The sequence below is a fragment of the Rhinoderma darwinii genome, chromosome 8, assembly GCF_050947455.1.
Source record: "Rhinoderma darwinii isolate aRhiDar2 chromosome 8, aRhiDar2.hap1, whole genome shotgun sequence".
In the NCBI taxonomy this organism is placed as follows: Eukaryota; Metazoa; Chordata; class Amphibia; order Anura; family Rhinodermatidae; genus Rhinoderma; species Rhinoderma darwinii.
The window spans coordinates 122,383,207-122,407,292 of record NC_134694.1 but is presented as its reverse complement, the minus strand read 5'-3'; the positions used below and the strand labels follow the sequence as shown (position 1 = coordinate 122,407,292).

General features: G+C 48.0%; 1 protein-coding gene and 1 long non-coding RNA gene across 3 annotated transcripts in view; one reads left to right on the top strand and one right to left on the bottom strand.

Annotated features, from left to right (window-relative positions):
* Positions 1 to 22,862, bottom strand: part of LOC142659965 (uncharacterized) — a 56,014-nt gene extending 33,152 nt beyond the window's left edge. The window contains exons 1-2 of the long non-coding RNA XR_012850397.1: positions 22,783 to 22,862; positions 22,484 to 22,568 (exon numbers count right to left, since the gene is read on the bottom strand). This is a non-coding gene — a long non-coding RNA (uncharacterized LOC142659965). The remainder of the gene's footprint in view (positions 1 to 22,483; positions 22,569 to 22,782) is intronic.
* The window catches only part of PCDH11X (protocadherin 11 X-linked), a 1,026,455-nt gene that overhangs the window by 432,115 nt on the left and 570,254 nt on the right, over positions 1 to 24,086 (top strand). The gene's annotated exons all lie outside the window — the stretch shown is intronic.

Genomic DNA, 24,086 nt, shown 5'->3' with positions numbered 1-24,086 from the left:
CAAGGCAGTCTATGACAACTGCGCCATGGATGATTATGGAGAGGGGGTTAAGCCGGAGACAGAGCTCAAAGCTTGATGTTCGAGACAAATGGAAACATTGTAATTGTCTTCGGCGTCGTATTTGTAAGGAGCATAATGAGTTGTGATGGGAGGGGGGGGGGGGTTACAGAAGAGCCTGATTATCCGCTCCGAACAATGGCCCCATTTTGCTGTTGTTATTTTATTGAGTGCATTACAAACACTGTGGCTGGGATTGGACCCCGGGGAGCGCGAATCAGTGTGTACCGAACAGTTAACCTTGTGACATTTCACTAAAAAGCCCAAGTTTCTTTTGAAATACATAATGCATGAAGTGTAGATTGCTTAAAATTGATCAGCACTTGAAAAAATTGAGTTGCTGTCATATTAACATAAGTGGTAATGCGTTAGTGGATGTTTTATTCTTGTCCTGGATCAAAGGTTTAGGGATTTCAACTTCTTAAAATGGGGGAAAATTGCACAGCCGTAGGAATCCGGCTCCAAAGACAAAGCCGTATAGAAGCATCTTTCAGAAACGCCGGAGAATTCATTTTAACTCCTAGATTAGTCTGCCAGTATGGATTTTACTTGCAGACGTCTTGTCTTCTCCAATGTCAAATACATCTGTGCTGTGGGGTTTTTATCTTTCTCTGCTGCACATAATTATTCACAGTTCCAGGTAGATTTAATAAATTACAATAATATTTATTTCAATCCGGGAGAAGTTTTATATGCTGTATGTGGTTACTTAAAGGGCTTGTCCACTTTGGCAAATCCTTTCAATTAAAAAACTCACCCTATGACTAGCTGATCACTGGGGGCCCGATGCTTGAATAAGCCGCTAATAGGGGGTTCAATGCAGTTACTACCCCGGGGCAGAAGCAACGCAACCAACCATTGGGGTTAAAATGACTGATATCACATTATGGCTCTTGACCAATTCCACGGCTGGATGTCGGCTTGTACCCTATATAAGATTGTGATGCCAACAAGACTTGGTTGTAAAATAGACATTGTGGTCACCAGGGGGCAGAGTCATTTGGGGTGTACACTTGATAAATTTTTTATTTTTTTTTGCTCTAGTCTAGAACAGGTTTGGAACGATGCGGATGGATATAGGGTCATCAGGTTGATCATTACATGGCACTTATTGAAATTAGGGGGAAGTCCGTAGAATGCATGGATACCAGTGGCCTTCATGGACGCTCTTTTCAATGCCTACTGCTCCACTTAATAGTAGGGTGGTCTTTTTTTGATAGAGGATCGGTATATCGCCAAAGCTTGTTTAGTATAGGAGGTGATATGGGCCGGATTGACGCTTGTGGAGGCCCTTGGGCAAAAACACAGACCCCATATAGGCATATGACCCTCTTCACTGAATGCTTTGGGAGTTATGGAGAACGCTGAGCCAAGCGACTCCCAGATAATTCAATAGAAAAATCCACATGCATGCGTCCCCACTTCTCGGCTGGATAGTATTGCCAGACAGTCATCATGGGATCCCATATTCCTGAGAGAGGTGAGCAGTCTATATATGACCCATGGCTTTCAATGTTGTAACTACAAAATGATGGGCCCTATAGCAAACTTTTGAAAGGGTCCCCCTATTAAGGTTTGTGCCCATTTTTACTTTTGCTTCAGAGCTTCCCTCCTCAGTATAGGTCCCCAGATCATAAATACATTCTTAAAGGTTCATTGAAACCTAATAGATAAATATAACTGGCTGGGAAGAAGGGAGTTGTGGGCCTTTCGAGCTCCTTAAAAGGGTTGTACAGGAGTAAAAAAAAAGAAACCTTGGCTGCTCTCTTCCAAAAATAGCGCTACACCTGTCTGCAGGTTGTGTGTGGTGTTGTATATCTTTCCCATTCACTTCAACAGAGCTGAACTGCAATACCAGATGCAACCCTAAGACCGGTGTGGCACTGTTTCTGGAAAAGAGAGGCCATGTGTTTCTGAACTTGTACAGTCCCTATATTCCGGCCCTGGAGGTGATGACAAGCACTGAGAGTATCTATTTAGAGACACAGAGTGATTACCTGTATTTGACTTACTCATTGGTACTTAAGATCCTGCTTGGATTTATCGCTGGGAAAGGAAAAGAGAGAGCTGCTTTATTCCGTGTCTGGACACAGAACTGTGAAATCCTGATGGAATAAAAACTAAAGATGTAGTAAATTTGTAACAAAGAATAGTTCTCATTTATAAGGTTTTCTTTTTTTTGGGGAGGTGGTGAACTTTGTGTTTTGTAATCCTTTTAACATTTCTTATTATATACAACGCTGTAGGTCACGAGAATCCATACAATACAAACTTTCCTGATTTTCCAGTTAACTGGCTGTAGACCGGCTCTTTCGCCCCTTGTTGAATCATCAATGTATATCGGGTGGCTTATTACCATGTATAACCGAGCTCGGCGCAACGTCTCAAACACTCAGTAGTTCTATCCAGTTCACACATATAGTTTCCGCCATATAATAATCTTATATTCATTGCAGTGTTCTTTGTAAACCACAAGTCGGCCTGGAAGTTTTTGGAGAATATCTGTATTGGATTCGTGAACCTGTCTCCTTTGCTGCATATCTATCCTATGATGTATACTGTACCTATGTATTTATGTCTATAGGGGATGATTTGCATGGTGCATTTAATGATACCGGACGCTTATAGACCGCTGAAACGGATTATTGAAATTTGCTGAATCTTACTAGGGAGGGAACACATTGAAAAGACACTTGTTAAATGAAACACATTTATCTGTGTCACCGATTTCTAGTCAATATCTGAGAATTACAAATTTGGGATTCCCTCTGGTCTTGTGGTTTGTTTGTTTTTTGTGTTTTTTTATATTTAGAATCCGCCTCAAGTTATTAATCTCCTTATAAGAGAGGTGGAAATATTATCTGCTGCTGCTTTACTACTGTTATTTTGTTTTGTAACATTTTTGTTCTCAAAATTGGAAAAGGAAGAAAATAAGATTTTAGTGTGAAATTAGGGAATGGGGAACGCGCTGGCAGCTGCGGGAAGGGATGTGAACACATTGTGTCCTGACGATGCCCATAGTCTTATCACTGTGGTTAGGGGGGTGCAGCCTCGCCACTACACCGGGGCAGCAGTAAGACAACTATTAGGGTTAAAATTACTATTACAGTGTATCCTTGCCTAAATCTAGATGCCTACTTACGCCATATGTTTGCTTGCAATGCCAACACCGCATCCCGTAGCCTAGGCGTTGTGGTACCCAATGGTATGCAAAGTCATGTGATGCGTATACCGGACAAATAATATTATTTTTCTACAGTCTAGAAGAGTTGGGAATAATGCGGATGGAAAGAAGGATTATCAGACCACTAGGGCTATAGGTAAATAATGGCAATATAATGAGCTGGCCTAAGAGTTGTGGTGGAGTAATACTTCTGCCACACCTCCGGATCCAAGAACAGCAACATAATATCCAAGTCCCTGCATTATGTAACCCGTATACAATGTAGCATCATCAGGCCATAGATGAGTGATCACACCATAAAGACCTGGCCTACGGATAGTGGTGAAGTACTTCTTCTGCCAGTCTTCAGGATCCAACAACAGCATAGAAAGCCGCATCAACACATCCTCGCCCTTGCATTGCGAAGCACCATGCAATGTAAGGTCACCAAGCCATCAGGGCCATATGTGGCTCATGACATCACATAGACCTGGCTTAATGCTAGTGTTTGACTGCTATTTCTACTACATCCAATACCAGCATAGTCAACAGCAACATTCTACTCTGCACATTGCACCGTGTAACTCCAATGTGTAGATAAGCGCATTGCAATGTATTTTGGTGAAGACCAACTGTCCTTGTGATATCTTAAGACTGGGACCGCCCAACATTAAAAGAGGACCACCCTACGGCTATGATCTCATGATCTGATGCCCATGGCACATCAGCAAATCTACAATGGGGTCTGCAAGGAAATTTAATTTGTGAACCCCCCGCCCCTGCCATACATCCAATTTAAATGTTACTGTTTTGAGCCTGATATCACAATATGTGGACCATTTGACATCAATGAGTATACTGATACTGAGTCACTATGTTGCGTCTGCTCTATGGCTTGGATATACTGTATATAGCATTGTGTGTGCGGTATATACACTACGATTACTATACAGCGCAGTCTTATTTCAGTCTGCAGACTTTATACATAGTTACAATTTAAACAAAATCAATGTCTGATAATGTAATCAGGACGTGGATGAAATGGCGTAATTTTACGGCGATTATGTATTTAGTGCGACGTTATAAACGCTACATCTCCGGTATAATGACGTCTGATCTCGATCATCGGCCGCTTTTCCTGTACTTGTTGTTTAGGAAACTATTATCTATTTGTGACTTTCATGCTTCATTGAGAAGTAATTTGGTGGCGAACGTCCTGATATTTTCATAACTGTAACCTGCCAAGTCTCTTCATTGTGCAGGAGCCCATCTGTATGTCATTACCTGTGACTCAAAAACAAACCATAAAGCCCCCTGTCCGTTTTGCTATTTTTCACTTTTTTCATGCTTGAGTGGTTTTGTGTAATTTTCAATTATTTTTTATTTTTTTCTGGATTTGTTCGTTTTTTTTCGTGCTGGACTTTGTGATTAAACGCTACGCTCTATAATTGAACTTAGACATCGGCATATGGTATATTTGAGTGGATGTACTACATGTGTATTTTGTGTTGGGGCGACGGTCTATATTACACAGAGGAGGGCCCGCCTGTTCGCATTGGTTCAAGTCCTAATACCCACCTCCCCCTAAGATTGTCATCACTGCAGGAAGTGGCATGGGTTACTCCACCCCCGCTGTACTGCCCTCTCACCCCCGCTGTACTGCCCTCCCACCCCCGCTGTACTGACCTCCCACCCCCGCTGTACTGCCCTCTCACCCCCGCTGTACTGCCCTCCCACCCCTGCTGTACTGACCTCCCACCCCCGCTGTACTGCCCTCTCACCCCCGCTGTACTGACCTCCCACCCCCGCTGTACTGACCTCTCACCCCCGCGGTACTGCCCTCTCACCCCCGCTGTACTGTCCTCTCACCCCCGCTGTACTGCCGTCCCACCCCCGCTGTACTGCCGTCCCACCCCCGCTGTACTGCCGTCCCACCCCCGCTGTACTGACCGCCAACCCCCGCTGTACTTCTCTCCCACCCTCGCTGTACTGCCCGCTCCTCCAGGGACCTCAGGAATGGTACTAATCAGTGATGTAGTACTCCAACTCTACGTAAGACAGCAGGAGCATTACCAGGTGATACTATTGTGCAATTATTTTGCATGACACCCCATGACTTCAAATCTACATCTCTGAAGTGAAGATAAGGAATAGTGAGGACAATCTAATAGGACGATGTAACTTGGGGACGAAGGTCCCATGCACACGACCGTAAAATTCTCCGTAATTGTGGATAGGTGTCCGATCTGTAGAAGTGTACCACAAAAGATAGGACATTTCTTTACTTTTGCATTTTACGCGCCGTGCGCCCATACTTTGTATGGGGGCATGGGCCGAAAATGCGGGCGGCCATTGGCGGCCGGCTGTGCCCACAATGGCGGCCCGTGTTTATGGGCACGGCCATGTGCATGAGGCCTTAGCATTAGGAGTTCGGTGTCACCATCTCCTGTATGAGCCCATGTTGGGGACTTTTCCCTAAAGCAGATATGTTAAGTTATTTTACAAACCTATGTTTACCCAATATTTGGGGACCAATCATTATGGCCAATCCTATTATTATAAGCATCATTGTACTGGAAACCTTGTTTGACTGTCGTTTTGTGTCATTACGTCTTATGCCTATGGCTTCATATTAATTGTTTCATCTATTTAATTAACTTGCTGCAGATATGGGGTGACTCCATGATGTCCGTTGTATTGTAGGGGCCCATGATGTGAAATTCATGGAAGGGGTCTGATGACGGACCCTTAATACTTAACGGAAGGGAACTATATAGGTTCCCATGATGTCACATGTAGACCATGGATAATTTATGGATGGGAGAGGGTTGGTGATTCTTCCTTGATGCCACATAAGGGTGGTCTACTGATGCCATCTTGGCGTTCCATGCCTATTAGGGGTCTGATGATGCCCCATTGATATTTACTATGGATTTGGTGTACTTCTAAGGTCAGATTCACACAAACAAGTGCAAACTCAGACGTGAAAAATGTCAATTTTCACGTCCGAGTTGCACCCGTTTTCACGGATCCCTCATAGACTTGAGTCTTTTGAGGGATCTGTGAAAACGGACAAAAATAGGTCCTATTTTTGCACGGGTCGTTCACACGGTTCGTTAAAACCATGTCCGTGTGAACAGCCCCATTGAAATACATGCAGCCGTGTGATGGCCATAAAGAAAACGTCCGTGACATGGACGTATAATACGTTTCTGTGAACAAGGCATAATGCAGACGAGTCTCCACTTTTGTTCCATTAATGATATTCCTTTTATTTCCCTCAATTTTCAGCTCTTTTTAGAGAAGTCTATTGCGTAGCAATCAAATTGTTAATCCATTATCTCACATTGACATTGTTATGCGGCTTCCTTGTGCTTTGTCGATGTAGGATAAGGCTTGCATAGAAGAGTTGCATGAATTGGTGGGATTAAAAGGAACTTTTAGCAGTGCAGGAACAGAATCGGCCTCACATCATCCTGTATTTTACGAGCTTAATGCCTTGTCTAATATGTGTTGAAGCCACCTACCTTTACTCCATGGCTTTGAGTCATTCATCAACACCCTTCTACTACAGGGAAGATATCCGTGTGATCTTGTGAAAACTGAAATGTCATATCCCCTGGGAATATCAGTCAAGTATATTACTAAATGAGAGTCCTGAATTCTGCATGGCGTTGTGTGGTCTGTTTATGTAATAGTCATCAGCTAGTATAGGATTATTGCTCGCAACAGTACAAATAGGCCTTGTATAGTGGCTAGGCATTGCTCCTATACGTGCTCATCGTCCATATGGGCTGTTCTATGGACCGTGTAACGTCCGTGGCTGCTGACCGTAGACTCCTCTCATCCTGCCGATGTTTTCCTTCCAGGAGATGCCAGCACATGCGGCCGTCCTGGCCTGCCGTGACCACTAAGATGCGTGTGCGAGCTCAGTCCCGGCCTTAGAGGGCCAGCGCACACACAAGATTAGGATTGTCTAATTACCCTTGACTATAAGAAGTCCCTTCACCCATTGCCTGAGTGTTGTTGTGTTACCCGTGTTAGTCTTTGCAAATGGTCCCTTAGTGTTTTCCAGTCCACAGGGTTCCCGTTCCTGCTACCTGTAGCCTGTATCCCGTGCTACCTTGTTCCTGTACCTTAGAGAGTTGGAGTCGTGTTGTGCCACCGATCATGTCTGCTGTGTTACACCACGCCTGGTGTCTGCTGCCAAGGTCCCATCCGAGCCTAACCATCGCTACTGTCTGTACTACCACAGGTACACTTACCCGTACTATAGACTTTACTTGGTACACTGTGTGGCCAGCTGATATACCCACAGATCGTGATAGACTGGATGCTGGGGATTTGTCCATAGAGAGTTTGATGGATGTTCAATTTTAGACTTTGAAATCCTTTATAGCCCTAAAAATGTATAGATATGAAAGATGTTCGGCTACCAATTATCATCCTGGGTCCCTTCCTTGCTAAGAAGTGGAGGGTGAAAGGTTTTCAGATAAGTTTAGCTCAACTAATTTTGGAAGGGAAATCCAGAGAGTATTGGGCTAAAAAAAAAATCCAACATGACCAAAATATCCTCTTGGAGCAAACCGCCATTGTTGGTCGGACCACCTTGGGTTTGCCAAAGGAAATGAACTTGGACCCATCAGATAATTTGGTCCTTGGTCATATCTTGCTGGAAAGGTAGCCCATCCAAAAATGTAGTGGCCGAATAACACTCTCAAGGTGCAAGATTTTGGCTCCATTAGTAGAGAAACTTTTTCATAGGGTCAATGCTTATGGAATTGAAATATTTGGTGATGGGATACCGTCATCCTTCATTCTTCTTCTTCTTTTCTTCATTGTTAATGCTGGACAATCCCAATTTAGACTTTGACAACTATCAGGGATCAATACGGACCTGACACAACCATCTTTGGTAATTATTGGGACACTGTGGTGCTTTTTTACATTTCTAAATGTCATTGAGTCCTAATGTGTATGGACAGATGAAGGCATTAAAGAAGTTGTCCAGTTTCATATTGAGTTCGAGCCTTATGTTGGATGGTGTCCTGGGTGGTACCTTTTGTTGGAAAACCCCCATATGGGACACGGTCATACGTTGTACATATAACTTTACCATATAGTACCTAGTCAGTTTCATACAGAATGGTGCTCAAATAATAATGACATATATTGGTCAAATAACCCTTCCATTAAAGATGTCTAAATAACAATGCTATGCTGTGCCACCCCCACCCTAAACTGCAAAAATGCATTGTATAGTTCATCAATAACAGTGTCACACAATGCCTACGTAAATACCACCATACAGTACTCAAATACCACCATACAGTGCTCAAATACCACCATACGGTGCTCAAATATCACCATCCGGTGCTGAAATACCTCCATACAGGGCTCAAATACCACCATCCAGTGCTGAAATGCCTCCATACAGGGCTCAAATACCACCATACAGTGCTGAAATGCCTCCATACAGGGCTCAAATACGTCCATACACGGCTCAAATATCACCATCCAGTGCTGAAATGCCACCATTCAGGGCTGAAATACCACCATTCAGGGCAGAAATACCACCATACAGTGCTGAAATACCACCATACAGTGCTGAAATACCTCCATACAGTGCTGAAATACCTCCATACAGTCATCAAATACTACCATACGGTGCTCAAATACCATCGTACGGTGCTCAATATCACCATACAGTGCTCAATACCATCATACAGTGCTCAATATCATCATACATTGCTCAGATACCATCATACAGTGCTCAATATCATCATACATTGCTCAGATACCATCATACAGTGCTCAATATCATCATACATTGCTCAGATACCATCATACGGTGCTCAATATCATCATACATTGCTCAATACCACCATACAGTGCTCAATATCACCATACAGTGCTCAGATACCATCATACGGTGCTCAATATCATCATACATTGCTCAATACCACCATCCAGTGCTCAATATCACCATCCAGTGCTCAGATTCCATCAAACAATGCTCAGATACCATCATACAGTGCTCAATATCATCATACATTGCTCAAATACCATCATACAGTGCTCAATATCACCATCCAGTTCTCAATCAACACCATACAGGGCTCATACATCACCATACATTGCTCAAATACCACCATGCAATCATTAAATACCACCACCATACATATGTATAATTCTGCTATAATAATAATTTTCATGGTGGTCACAAGCTTCGGGTTCTGGACCATCGGTGGCACCACCTCCAGCAGGGATAGCTGATGCCCCACGCCTAATGCTATGTTCAGACACTGGATCTCTCCAGTGGAATAACCCGTCATGGATTTGGTCGAGAATCCTCTGCAAAATCAGAGACTGCCCCTTCTATTTCTGCCGCGGATTTGCAGTTCTATCTACGGCTTATCCGCTTCTTCAATCCATGTTGGAAAATCTACACTGTATGAACTACGCCCTGTGCAAATCCAGTCGTGTGAATGGCTCCTAAATCTGGAGCTGCCCATATTGTGAGTGCCTCTAGTAGACTAGGAAGGGATTTTCTGAGCAGCGGTTTGCAGACTTTGAGTTTCTTGACACATTGATATCAATAGGAGACTATGACGTCTTTGAAGTCCTGTCCTACGTGACCCCCGCTTTGTTTGGGGCCAATTGATACCGTTAAAAATTCCTCTTCTTATAGAGAAAAGAACGTGAAGCATTTGTGTTATTTTTCTTGGCATTTTCTGCAGATTTTGTGATATTTTATTAATCGTTCCAGACGATCGCCTGCTCGCGGTGCTCAAGATTGACTCAGAAAAGTGCGTTCTAGCTGAAATGTTATCAGTATTACTTCTGAAAATAAGTCCAGGACCAGAAGTCGCTCCCACAGGGGGTCATTAGTACAACTCTTTCTACCAATTTGTGATTGTACACCTGAGTAACGGGAAGTGCCAAAACCCTGTTTTCTGAACTAATTATATTCACGCTGGCACCCAGGACTCGTAGATTTAGTTCAGCAATAATAAATAAACCCAAGTTCAGGGTGCCAAAAACATGTTCATCTCACGTTGGGACTGATCTCCACACTAAACACGTCCTCAAATAACCGCGATTCCCCCCAAAATCGAAAAAGGACCTGGAATTCTGAATCCTCCGTCGTCCTCTTGATGTTTTTATTATTTTATTCCACATTTTTTTGAGTCCTTTTGATCTTTTATATACAAATGTTTTAAGGAGATGACCACAATTGCCCCCTCTTTCTCTTATAGCGCGCTGCACCCATTTAAACAGGGTCTACAAATTATATTGCATAGACCACTAATGCCCACCACGGCCGTGCCCCTAGAAGTTGTACCAGAACTGAATTGGTCGCAGAGAGTTTTGGAGATGCAACTATGGGCATTAGTATAAATTCTAGAAGATGGTGGGGATTAGGTGGGCTCTTGTTGGGGAAAAACCCTTCTGGTCATCTATTTTAACCCCTTCCCACACCATGCCATACATTTATGCCGTAAACGGGAAATAAGGGCCGCACCACCAGCAGTGGGTATCAGCTGTGATATACAGCGGACATCCCGGTGCAATGGCAGGGATAATAAATTCTGATAAGAGCCATTTAACACCTTAGATGCCTTAGAGACCCCCTCTGTCACGGCATTGGCACTCCCACAACGCCATCACAGGGTGCTGATTGGTTGCCTTAGATATATGCGTATTAGAACCTGTATGTAAAAGAAAAGTTTGATAAAGTTAATAAATAACAAACTCTCTAAAATTGATGCCCCTTTTTCACCACGATCTTCTAACAGGTAAACGTCTAAAAAACAGCAATACTATACATACTTGGTATTGCCGCAATCGGAATCGCATAGCGAACGGCTTTAAAAAAAATATCAAAATTTAATAGTAGAATTACTATTTTTTTCCATCTTTTCCCCCCAAAAATGTGGATAAAAGTTAAATAATAATCTATACGTACTCCCAAAATATGCTGCGTTCTTAAGGGCTTAGGAAGTTGCGCCTTATGAAACACAACTCATTTATAATAATAAGTGATTATAGAGTCTGGATTTAAAAAAATTAACCTTTTTAAGATAGTATAGCGTAAGAATTGTACCAAAAGACAAACTCCGCTCTACGTCTCCATATGCGTTAAACTAGTAAAATCCGGGAGGAACGTGAGAGAAGGAGGTCGAACTTCCTGCCGTTGATTTTGGGCACACCCAATTGCTCTGAGACAAAAAGCCCTGCAAGCGCTAGAACATAAAGATCTCAGCTCTGCTACATCTGTAATGCCATATTGTTACATAATGTTACATTCCTCTCCCTTCCTCTTTTCTACTGCTCTACCTGCGTAAATGTCGGTTTTTGATGTAGTTCTAGAATTCTGCTCATGAACCAGATCCTTCAGGATGAACAATTATATTAGTCCCTTCCAGACGGGGAGTGCTGCAGTGCATGGAGTAGTGGGCGGACAGAAGCCTGTGATTATTATCCGTAACAACGTAGTATCTATGGGGCATTCTAGAATAGTTTTCAACAGGAGGGTAACTTTAGGGGGTGCAGAAATTGCAGGAGCATCCAGGCACTGGTGCCTCAGGGGGTCTACAGCCACTCTGCCAATGTCATATATAATACATGGCACGTAATAGTTGGGGGGCACTGTTACAGATTTTGCACCAGAGCCCAGGAGCTTCATGTTATATTTCTGGCATATCATCTCTGGAGCTGAGATCAGACCCGGTGTCCTCGTGATCCAGCGATATCATCCGTAACATAAACCCTGCACCGCGTAGCTGGACACTTGGCACAGATTTCACCGCTTAATGCGCTGTTCTAGGGAATGAATAATTGAACAGAGGCTTCAATGAGAGAGTAAGTGCTGCATGCCACGGGACAGAGGCGAGGGTCTGAGGGGGCGGAGGCGAGGGTCTGAGGAGGAGGAGGCGGAGGCGGGGGTCTGAGGAGGAGGAGGCGGAGGCGGGGGTCTGAGGAGGCGGAGGCGGGGGTCTGAGGAGGCGGGGGTCTGAGGAGACGGAGGCGGGGGTCTGAGGAGACGGAGGCGGGGGTCTGAGGAGACGGAGGCGGGGGTCTGAGGAGACGGAGGCGGGGGTCTGAGGAGGAGGAGGCAGAGGCGGGGGTCTGAGGAGACGGAGGCGGGGGTCTGAGGGGGCGGAGGCGAGGGTCTGAGGGGGCGGAGGCGAGGGTCTGAGGGGGCGAGGGTCTGAGGAGACGGAGGCGGGGGTCTGAGGAGACGGAGGCGAGGGTCTGAGGAGACGGGGGCGGGGGTCTGAGGAGGAGGAGGCAGAGGCGGGGGTCTGAGGAGACGGAGGCGGGGGTCTGAGGGGGCGGAGGCGAGGGTCTGAGGGGGCGGAGGCGAGGGTCTGAGGGGGCGAGGGTCTGAGGAGACGGAGGCGGGGGTCTGAGGAGACGGAGGCGAGGGTCTGAGGAGACGGAGGCGGGGGTCTGAGGAGACGGAGGCGAGGGTCTGAGGAGGCGGAGGCGGGGGTCTGAGGGGGCGGAGGCGGGGGTCTGAGGGGGCGGAGGCGAGGGTCTGAGGGGGCGAGGGTCTGAGGAGACAGAGGCGGGGGTCTGAGGAGACGGAGGAGGAGGCGGAGGCGAGGGTCGGCGGAGGGCGGGGTCTGAGGAGACGGAGGCAAGGGTCTGAGGAGGCGGAGGCGGGGGTCTGAGGGGGCGGAGGCGGGGGTCTGAGGGGGCGGAGGCGAGGGTCTGAGGGGGCGGAGGCGAGAGTCTGAGGGAGCGGAGGAGAGGGTCTGAGGGGGCGGAGGCGAGGGTCTGAGGGGGCGGAGGTGAGGGTCTGAGGAGGCAGGGGTCTGAGGAGACGGAGGCGGGGGTCTGAGGAGGCGGAGGCAGGGGTCTGAGGGGGCGGAGGCGAGGGTCTGAGGAGGCGGAGGCGAGGGTCTGAGGAGGCGGAGGCGGGGGTCTGAGGGGGCGGAGACGAGGGTCTGAGGGGGCGGAGGCGAGGGTCTGAGGGGGCGGAGGCGGGGGTCTGAGGGGGCGGAGGCGGGGGTCTGAGGAGGCGGGGGTCTGAGGAGGCGGAGGCAGCCGGGATGATGCTTCTATGACCGGAGCTGCTGAGTGTGTGACCCCGCAATGTCTGCGCTGCCACATGTCCTGGGGTCTGCGGACTCCGGTATCATCATAGCTCTGGCTCCAATACTCTATATACACTTTATTTAACCCTATTATCTCCTTGCAGTGTCGCACCGTATCATTACATCAACATGAACTTTTTGCCATTATTTTTTTTAATATTTGTATAATTCCATATATTTCATTATCTAATTTTTTTTTATTTTGTCAATGTTTCAATATCTATGGAGAACTATCTGTATTTAGTCATTTATTAGTCCGTATGTTTTTTGAATTATAATAATTTAAGCTTGCTTTCTATGCTATGTCTATATAATGGGCTATAAGGCTCTGTGCACACGCTTAACCAAAAATGTCTGAAATTTCAGAGCTGTTTTCAGGGGAAACCGCTCCTGATTTTCAGCCGTTTTTTAAAAAGACTAGCGTTTTTGGCAGCGTTTTTTACGGCCATTTTTGGATCTGTTTTTTTATAGAGCCAATGAAAAATGGCTCCAAAAGCGGCCCAAGAAGTGACATGCACTTCTTTTTCGCGGGAGTCTTTTTTTTCGTGCCGTTTTTGGAAAACGAGTCCTAAAAAAATGCCCCATCGAAATAGAACGCCGTATTTCCCATTTGAAATCAATTGGCAGATGTTTGGAGGCGTTCTGCTTCCGTTTTTTAAGGTGTTTTTTGAGGCGTAAACGCCCTGAAATACATCTGAAAACACTCCTGTGAACATACCCTTATAGTCACCCATCAGGATTGATAGTGATATGTCTATATAAATGTACTGCTCTACCAATAGGTGGCGCTATAACAAGAGCAATGAGTTTATTAAAGGGACTCTCACTTTTATATAGGAGATCCCAGTCATGGTCTTGTTAGGAGTCCCTAGTCCCCGCAGTGGTCCTCTTTCGCTGTGTGTACTCAGTAATTGGTGTTTAGATGGATTATTTCAGACCAGATTCCCGAATGTTCAGAATCAAAGCGGAAAAATAATAATCGTTAATCCTGACCTTATTTTATGCGTTCCTTATGTTGCGGAACACGGGACCATAGCAGGATGGAGGATGGTCCTTGTAGTCCTGGGGATTTTGATGACGTGTGTTTTTTGCATGGTGACGCAGGGTTTGCCTTGTAGCACTGAGGTCCTGGGTTGAATTTTGGCCAGGGACAATATATAGAGTTTGTACGCTCTCCCTCTTGTTGTCTGGGCTTCTTCCAGGTTCTCCGGTTTCCCCCAAATACAAAGTAATTGGTTAATTAGCTTGTAAAAAATTATCCAGGATGATGGGAGTGATACATAATTGATATATCGTGTGGATTGAGATTTTAGACTGTGAGCTCCTGGGACAGGCATGATGGAATTGATATATTGTGTGGATTGAGATTTTAGATTGTGAGCTCCTGGGGTCATGGATGATGGCATTGACATACAGTATTGTGAGGTTAGATTGTGAGCTCCTGGGGTCATGGATGATGGCACTGATATATTGTGTGGATTGGGAGGTTAGATTGTGAGCTCCTGGGGTCATGGATGATGGCATTGACATACAGTATTGTGTGGATTGGGAGGTTAGATTGTGAGCTCCTGTGGTCAGGGATGATGGGAGTAATATATTGTGTGGATTGAGATTTTAGATTGTGAGCTCCTGGGGTCATGGATGATAGCACTGATATATTGTGTGGATTGGGGGGTTAGATTGTGAGCTCCTGTGGTCAGGGATGGTGGGAGTAATATATTGTGTGGATTGGGAGGTTAGATTGTGAGCTCCTGGGGTCGGGGACTGTCTACAATTGTAGAATATATCAGAATGATTTCAGTCTCTGCTTTTATTAAAAACTAGATTTTTTTTAATTAAAAAAAGTCATTTTTAGAAACCAGCGATCTCTCGCAAAATAACCTAGAAAAACTTCACATGTCGTTTTGTCACAGCAGCGAGGAGAGCACTTCAGCCCAGTGAAGAATTCCTCAATTAAACCAGACACGACGGTACAAAGGAAACGCTCTCCGATGTTATGATTTTACATTAAAAGTTAGAGAGTGGAACTGTAAACATAAACTCATTTTGGTAACGAGATATTCATTGTAATGATGGTGGATTTACACGGGTCCTTCTAATGCGGCTCTTAAACTCAACAACCCAATAATTGTTCAGTACAAAATAGACTCGTATTATTTATCTACTGACGAAAAACAGAACAAAACCTACAGAAGTGTGGGGGGGGCGTAAACTCGGATCAGCAGGTTACCCTAAAAAGTCGTGCAGATCACCCCCTAAGTCTGTAATGTAAAGGGAAGAAGACTTTATTTTCCAGTCCTGAAGATCGTTTTTCTTAATGTTACTGCTACTTATCAGCATCGCCCCGGTCCCGAAGTGACATCACAGGCCATCAATGTCATGCAGAGTTGGATAGGTCGATTCTGAGGTTCTACCCTGAATGGAGGTTGTCTTCTGCTGGACCCGAGACCCATTATTGTGTCAGAGTCTGTGTTTCGGGGGATCTCTGGTGGTCTATCCAGACCCTGATGTCATGTGACTTCACGTTGAGACTGGGGTGACAGCAGTGTGAGAGCAGGTCGGCTCTCCTATGTAGGGGCAGCAGTGTGAGGACAGGTCGGCTCTCCTATGTAGGGGCAGCAGTGTGAGGACAGGTCGGCTCTCCTATGTAGGGGCAGCAGTGTGAGGACAGGTCGGCTCTCCTATGTAGGGGCAGCAGTGTGAGGACAGGGCCACTCTCCTATGTAGGGGCAGCAGTGTGAGGACAGGTCGGCTCTCCTATGTAGGGGCAGCAGTGTGAGGACAGGGCCACTCTCCTATGTAGGGGCAGCAGTGTGAGGACAGGTCTGCTCTCCTATGTAGGGGCAGCAGTGTGAGGACAGGTCCGCTCTCCTATGTAGGGGCAGCAGTGTGAGGACAGGTCGGCTCTCCTATGTAGGGGCAGCAGTGTGAGGACAGGTCCGCTCCTATGTAGGGGCAGCAGTATGAGGACAGGTCGGCTCTCCTATGTAGGGGCAGCAGTGTGAGGACAGGTCGGCTCTCCTATGTAGGGGCAGCAGTGTGAGGACAGGGCCGCTCTCCTATATAGGGGCAGCAGTGTGAGGACAGGTCCGCTCTCCTATGTAGGGGCAGCAGTGTGAGGACAGGTCCGCTCTCCTATGTAGGGGCAGCAGTGTGAGGACAGGGCCACTCTCCTATGTAGGGGCAGCAGTGTGAGGACAGGTCGGCTCTCCTATGTAGAGGCAGCAGTGTGAGGACAGGTCCGCTCTCCTATGTAGGGGCAGCAGTGTGAGGACAGGTCCGCTCTCCTATGTAGGGGCAGCAGTGTGAGGACAGGGCCGCTCTCCTATGTAGGGGCAGCAGTGTGAGGACAGGTCCGCTCTCCTATGTAAGTGCAGCAGTGTGAGGACAGGTCGGCTCTCCTATGTAGGGGCAGCAGTGTGAAGACAGGTCCGCTCTCCTATGTAGGGGCAGCAGTGTGAAGACAGGTCGGCTCTCCTATGTAGGGGCAGCAGTGTGAGGACAGGTCGGCTCTCCTATGTAGGGGCAGCAGTGTGAGGACAGGTCGGCTCTCCTATGTAGGGGCAGCAGTGTGAGGACAGGTCCGCTCTCCTATGTAGGGGCAGCAGTGTGAGGACAGGGCCACTCCCCTATGTAGGGGCAGCAGTGTGAGGACAGGTCCGCTCTCCTATGTAGGGGCAGCAGTGTGAGGACAGGGCCACTCTCCTATGTAGGGGCAGCAGTGTGCGGACAGGGCCACTCTCCTATGTAGGGGCAGCAGTGTGAGGACAGGGCCACTCTCCTATGTAGGGGCAGCAGTGTGAGGACAGGGCCACTCTCCTATGTAGGGGCAGCATTGTGAGGACAGGTCCGCTCTCCTATGTAGGGGCAGCAGTGTGAGGACAGGGCCACTCTCCTATGTAGGGGCAGCAGTGTGAGGACAGGTCGGCTCTCCTATGTAGGAGCAGCAGTGTGAGGACAGGTCGGCTCTCCTATGTAGGGGCAGCAGTGTGAGGACAGGTCGGCTCTCCTATATAGGGGCAGCAGTGTGAGGACAGGGCCGCTCTCCTATGTAGGGGCAGCAGTGTGCGGACAGGGCCACTCTCCTATGTAGGGGCAGCAGTGTGAAGACAGGTCCGCTCTCCTATGTAGGGGCAGCAGTGTGAGGACAGGTCCGCTCTCCTATGTAGGGGCAGCAGTGTGAGGACAGGGCCACTCTCCTATGTAGGGGCAGCATTGTGAGGACAGGTCGGCTCTCCTATGTAGGGGCAGCAGTGTGAGGACAGGTCCGCTCTCCTATGTAGGGGCAGCAGTGTGAGGACAGGTCCGCTCTCCTATGTAGGGGCAGCAGTGTGAGGACAGGGCCACTCTCCTATGTAGGGGCAGCAGTGTGAGGACAGGGCCGCTCTCCTATGTAGGGGCAGCAGTGTGAGGACAGGTCCGCTCTCCTATGTAGGGGCAGCAGTGTGAGGACAGGTCGGCTCTCCTATGTAGGGGCAGCAGTGTGAGGACAGGTCCGCTCTCCTATGTAGGGGCAGCAGTGTGAGGACAGGTCCGCTCTCCTATGTAGGGGCAGCAGTGTGAGGACAGGTCCGCTCTCCTATGTAGGGGCAGCATTGTGAGGACAGGTCGGCTCTCCTATGTAGGGGCAGCTGTGTGAGGACAGGTCGGCTCTCCTATGTAGGGGCAGCAGTGTGAGGACAGGTCGGCTCTCCTATGTAGGGGCAGCAGTGTGAGGACAGGTCGGCTCTCCTATGTAGGGGCAGCAGTGTGAGGACAGGTCGGCTCTCCTATGTAGGGGCAGCAGTGTGAGGACAGGTCCGCTCTCCTATGTAGGGGCAGCAGTGTGAGGACAGGTCTGCTCTCCTATGTAGGGGCAGCAGTGTGAGGACAGGTCTGCTCTCCTATGTAGGGGCAGCAGTGTGAGGACAGGTCCGCTCTCCTATGTAGGGGCAGCAGTGTGAGGACAGGGCCACTCTCCTATGTAGGGGCAGCAGTGTGAGGACAGGTCCGCTCTCCTATGTAGGGGCAGCAGTGTGAGGACAGGGCCACTCTCCTATGTAGGGGCAGCATTGTGAGGACAGGTCGGCTCTCCTATGTAGGGGCAGCAGTGTGAGGACAGGTCTGCTCTCCTATGTAGGGGCAGCAGTGTGAGGACAGGTCTGCTCTCCTATGTAGGGGCAGCAGTGTGAGGACAGGTCCGCTCTCCTATGTAGGGGCAGCAGTGTGAGGACAGGTCCGCTCTCCTATGTAGGGGCAGCAGTGTGAGGACAGGTCCGCTCTCCTATGTAGGGGCAGCATTGTGAGGACAGGTCGGCTCTCCTATGTAGGGGCAGCAGTGTGAGGACAGGGCCACTCTCCTATGTAGGGGCAGCAGTGTGAGGACAGGTCCGCTCTCCTATGTAGGGGCAGCAGTGTGAAGACAGGTCCGCTCTCCTATGTAGGGGCAGCAGTGTGAGGACAGGGCCACTCTCCTATGTAGGGGCAGCAGTGTGAGGACAGGTCCGCTCTCCTATGTAGGGGCAGCAGTGTGAAGACAGGTCCGCTCTCCTATGTAGGGGCAGCAGTGTGAGGACAGGGCCACTCTCCTATGTAGGGGCAGCAGTGTGAGGACAGGTCCGCTCTCCTATGTAGGGGCAGCAGTGTGAAGACAGGTCCGCTCTCCTATGTAGGGGCAGCAGTGTGAGGACAGGTCCGCTCTCCTATGTAGGGGCAGCAGTGTGAAGACAGGTCCGCTCTCCTATGTAGGGGCAGCAGTGTGAGGACAGGTCCGCTCTCCTATGTAGGGGCAGCAGTGTGAGGACAGGTCGGCTCTCCTATGTAGGGGCAGCAGTGTGAGGACAGGTCGGCTCTCCTATGTAGGGGCAGCAGTGTGAGGACAGGTCCGCTCTCCTATGTAGGGGCAGCAGTGTGAGGACAGGTCGGCTCTCCTATGTAGGAGCAGCAGTGTGAGGACAGGTCCGCTCCTATGTAGGGGCAGCAGTGTGAGGACAGGTCCGCTCTCCTATGTAGGGGCAGCTGTGTGAGGACAGGTCCGCTCTCCTATGTAGGGGCAGCTGTGTGAGGACAGGTCCGCTCTCCTATGTAGGGGCAGCAGTGTGAGGACAGGTCCGCTCCTATGTAGGGGCAGCAGTGTGAGGACAGGTCCGCTCTCCTATGTAGGGGCAGCTGTGTGAGGACAGGTCCGCTCTCCTATGTAGGGGCAGCTGTGTGAGGACAGGTCCGCTCTCCTATGTAGGGGCAGCAGTGTGAGGACAGGTCCGCTCTCCTATGTAGGGGCAGCAGTTTGAGGACAGGTCCGCTCTCCTATGTAGGGGCAGCTGTGTGAGGACAGGTCCGCTCCTATGTAGGGGCAGCAGTGTGAGGACAGGTCCGCTCCTATGTAGGGGCAGCAGTGTGAGGACAGGTCCGCTCTCCTATGTAGGGGCAGCAGTGTGAGGACAGGTCCGCTCTCCTATGTAGGGGCAGCAGTGTGAGGACAGGTCCGCTCTCCTATGTAGGGGCAGCAGTGTGAGGACAGGTCCGCTCTCCTATGTAGGGGCAGCAGTGTGAGGACAGGTCCGCTCTCCTATGTAGGGGCAGCAGTGTGAGGACAGGTCCGCTCTCCTATGTAGGGGCAGCAGTGTGAGGACGAGTCCGCTCTCCTATATTGTGGCATTAGGCGAATAGGAGCTATAAAAGAATACAGCAGACCTATAGATAAGAATCTGTTGTACTAATGAGGGTCTCGCTCCCCCGACTCCACCCTCCTCACCTGTGGTTGGTGACCACAGTGTATCTCCATGTATACATGGAGCCGTCAGTGACCATTCCCCTCATGTATACACCGGACTCCTAAGAGTCCGCTGTATTTTTTTGATAGTTCCTATTAGCCAATATTTTTTGGTGCCCTTTGGCTTAATAGTCGAGTGGACCTGTCCTCGCATTACGTTCCTCTTACATAGGAGATAATAGACGGATACCCACGTAAGACTGGAGAGCCCCTTTAAATCTCCATATGTTTCCCATAGTGGTGACATTCCCAAATCCAAAGTATCCTTCAAAAAGTCCTTATAAAAAATAAAATGGATTTCACCCTCCGCACGTTTTGTCGCTTTGATTAATAGGAGGTCTATGCGGAGCGTCATGTGCACGTCTGTATCCGGATCGACCAGTATATGACTATACATCACGTTAATTACCCTCCTCACCAGATAACGGCCTCCGATGAGATTTCATGCAGAAAACCTGTTGCTACATCTCAATGTTTCTGTGTAACAAACACTCATTAGTGAGCGGGGGTCCGGGGGCCGGGGGACGAGCGATAATGAACAATGCTTATTAACATTTATTGCTCCTACATTTCCTCAAGATGGGAAGATTGAAATTAGAAATGGGCAATATAAGTGTCAGATGGATTTATCGCCTCGCCCACGACTGTTTTCCAGCTGTGTGACTCCTTGATACCGTTGTCTGCTCTTTGGCTGGCAAGTGTCGAAAGGCATCAAACTCCAAATGTTGGGAATATAATTATTGTTTATAAAAGAACTGAAACATAAGCAGTTATAATGTTGTCTTACGATGAAATGAGTACGTGAATTTAAATGTAAATGTCATTTGGAAAATTGTCAATTTATACTCCGGTCACATCCAGAGCTGCATTTACAGCTGATTGCTTGTTAGGCTTTCAAAGGCAGGACCCTTCCTGTCCCTAATAGTTTACAGTTTGTAAACCTCATGTTCTGCTGTAAATTAATTTAAAAAGTCAATTGGGATAATGGAACTTGATGGTCCACTTTATACTCCAGTCACATCCAGAGCTGCAATTTTTAGTGATTGCCTGTTAGCACTTAGAATGCCGAACTTCACCTATCCCTGATAATGTCTGCTAGTCTATACAGACCGTTTTCTGCTGTGGTGCATTGTAGGAGATGTAGTGTTTACAACAGTAGTCGGATATAGGGAAAGTACTAAATGTCCCACAATGCAAAGTGCAAGAGTGAAGGACTTCATAGGAGCTCAAGGTGTTAGGAGTGTTGTGTGTCAGGAGAGAGCTAAATGCAGCTCTGGATGTGAATGGTGTATAAAACATGATCAATACAATGTCTGGAAATGAAAATATTTGCAAAGTTGTCAACATTTTGCACTGATGTAACCCATAAAATGATAGATGGTAAATATAGACATGGAGCGTTATAATACACAACTTCCAGGTTCGGGGGTGTCCCAGTGACGTACATTAAAGACGGGTTGGTGCTCCATTATGGTGCTGGGCTTTGCCACGGAAGGCCCCATGCACACAAACTTATTTTTGCAGCCCCAATTCATCCGCAAATCTACGGGTTAATTGCGGCCCCATTCATTTCAATGGGCCCATGTACACAACCGTGGTTTCCACGGTCTGTGCATTGCCCATGAGCCTGGACCGCAAAAAGAACGGACACTTCTTATTACGGCCGCATTTTGCAGTCCAGGCTCGTTGAAATTAATGCGCACGGCAATGTGCACGGCCCGTGATTTGCGGCCACCGCAGGTGACACTCCGCGGCCGGCCGAGCTGCAAGTCCCGTCCCGTGCACACCACTGCGGCTGTGCCCGTAATCACGGCCCACAACTGCCGACGGCGGCGGGCCTTATTTTCAGGCCGTGCTCCCATACAAAGTATGGGAGCACGACTCGTAAAAAACTAAAAGTAGGCCATGCTCCATAATTCCCGGCACGGCTCTACCGCACGGACACTTATCCATAGCGATACGGAAACGTGTCCGCGGCCAATAGAACCGGGCCGGTCCGCAATTAGAGTTTTTTTACGGTCGTGGTCATGGGGCCTAACCGTTTGTTCTGCCTCTATAGTGCGTATGTCCTTGTGGTGTCCCCTAAGCCCGCTCCTCCCATACAGTGACGTCCGGGAGATAAAATGTCTGGGGTTTTCTGATACTTTTTGTTCTTGTTATTATTGGATTCATTTGTAAGTCATTTATAAAATGTCAATATATTTTCATGATGACAATTAAAACCTCGTCATTGTCTATAATTGTCATTGGCACAATCTCCGCGGACTGCGCTCTGTAGGGGTATGTTCACACAGGGCGGATATGCTGCATAAAAGCAATGGGCTGTCCGCACCAAATTGTGGAGCTGTTTTTCGGCCAGGAATGTCCGCTGCGGAAAACTGGACATAAATAAAAAATGTTTCATACTTGCGTAGCCATGGAGACGCGTCCCTCTGCCGTCCTGAAGGCCGGCGTCCTGGGATGACACTTCATCCCATGTGACTCCTGCAGTCTGTGAAATACAGAATTCTGGGTAAGTATAAGATTTTTAATTTTTTCCTAAGTTGCGATTATTTCAGCGGAATCGCAGCTTTTCCGCCGCAAAAATTGCAACATCTGCTATTTCTTGCGGGTTTTACTGTCCCACTGAATTCAATGGGGAAAACCCGCAACAAAAAAGCAGCAAATACAAATACAATTGTCCTGCTGCGGATTAAAATACTGACCCTTATTTTGCTTCGGTTTTTGGTCCGATGACGATCGTTCTGTAATTCAGATACTCCAATTTTTTTTCAATTCTAAACTGATTAAATAATTTATTTTACTGGATTAATTTATTTCATTTATGTCAAATGACTAATATTTACCAACTATCAATCACAATCTGAAAATGTGTCTGTGACTAAAAACGCCTCAGGTCACCCACACAGGGGTCATAGGAAGCTGAGATACCGGGGTCATAGGAAGCTGAGATACAGGGGTCAGAGGAAGCTGAGGTGCAGGGGTCAGAGGAAGCTGAGATACAGGGCTCAGAGGAAGCGGAGATACAGGGGTCAGAGGAAGCGGAGATACAGGGGTCAGAGAAAGCGGAGATACAGGGGTCAGAGGAAGCTGAGATACAGGGGTCATAGGAAGCGGAGATACAGGGGTCAGAGGAAGCTGAGATACAGGGGTCATAGGAAGCTGAGATACAGGGGTGAGAGGAAGCTGAGATACAGGGGTCAGAGGAAGCTGAGGTGCAGGGGTCAGAGGAAGCTGAGATACAGGGCTCAGAGGAAGCGGAGATACAGGGGTCAGAGGAAGCGGAGATACAGGGGTCAGAGAAAGCGGAGATACAGGGGTCAGAGGAAGCTGAGATACAGGGGTCATAGGAAGCGGAGATACAGGGGTCAGAGGAAGCTGAGATACAGGGGTCATAGGAAGCTGAGATACAGGGGTGAGAGGAAGCTGAGATACATGGGGTCATAGGAAGCTGAGATACATGGGGTCAGAGGAAGCTGAGATACAGGGGTTATAGGAAGCTGAGATACAGGGGTCAGAGGAAGCTGAGGTGCAGGGGTCAGAGGAAGCTGAGATACAGGGGTCAGAGGAAGCGGAGATACAGGGCTCAGAGGAAGCGGAGATACAGGGGTCAGAGGAAGCAGAGATACAGGGGTCAGAGGAAGCTGAGATACAGGGGTCCTAGGAAGCTGAGATACATGGGGTCAGAGGAAGCTGAGATACAGGGGTCAGAGGAAGCTAAGATACAGGGGTCAGAGGAAGCTGAGATACAGGGGTCAGAGGAAGCGAAGATACAGTGGTCAGAGGAACCGGAGATACAGGGGTCAGAGGAAGCTGAGATACAGGGGTTAGAGGAAGCTGAGATACAGGGGTCATAGGAAGCTGAGATATAGGGGTCATAGGAAGCTGAGATACAGGGTTCATAGGAAGCTGAGATACAGGGGTCATAGGAAGCTGAGATACAGGGGTCATAGGAAGCTGAGATACAAGGGTCATAGGAAGCGGAGATACAGGGGTCATAGGAAGCGGA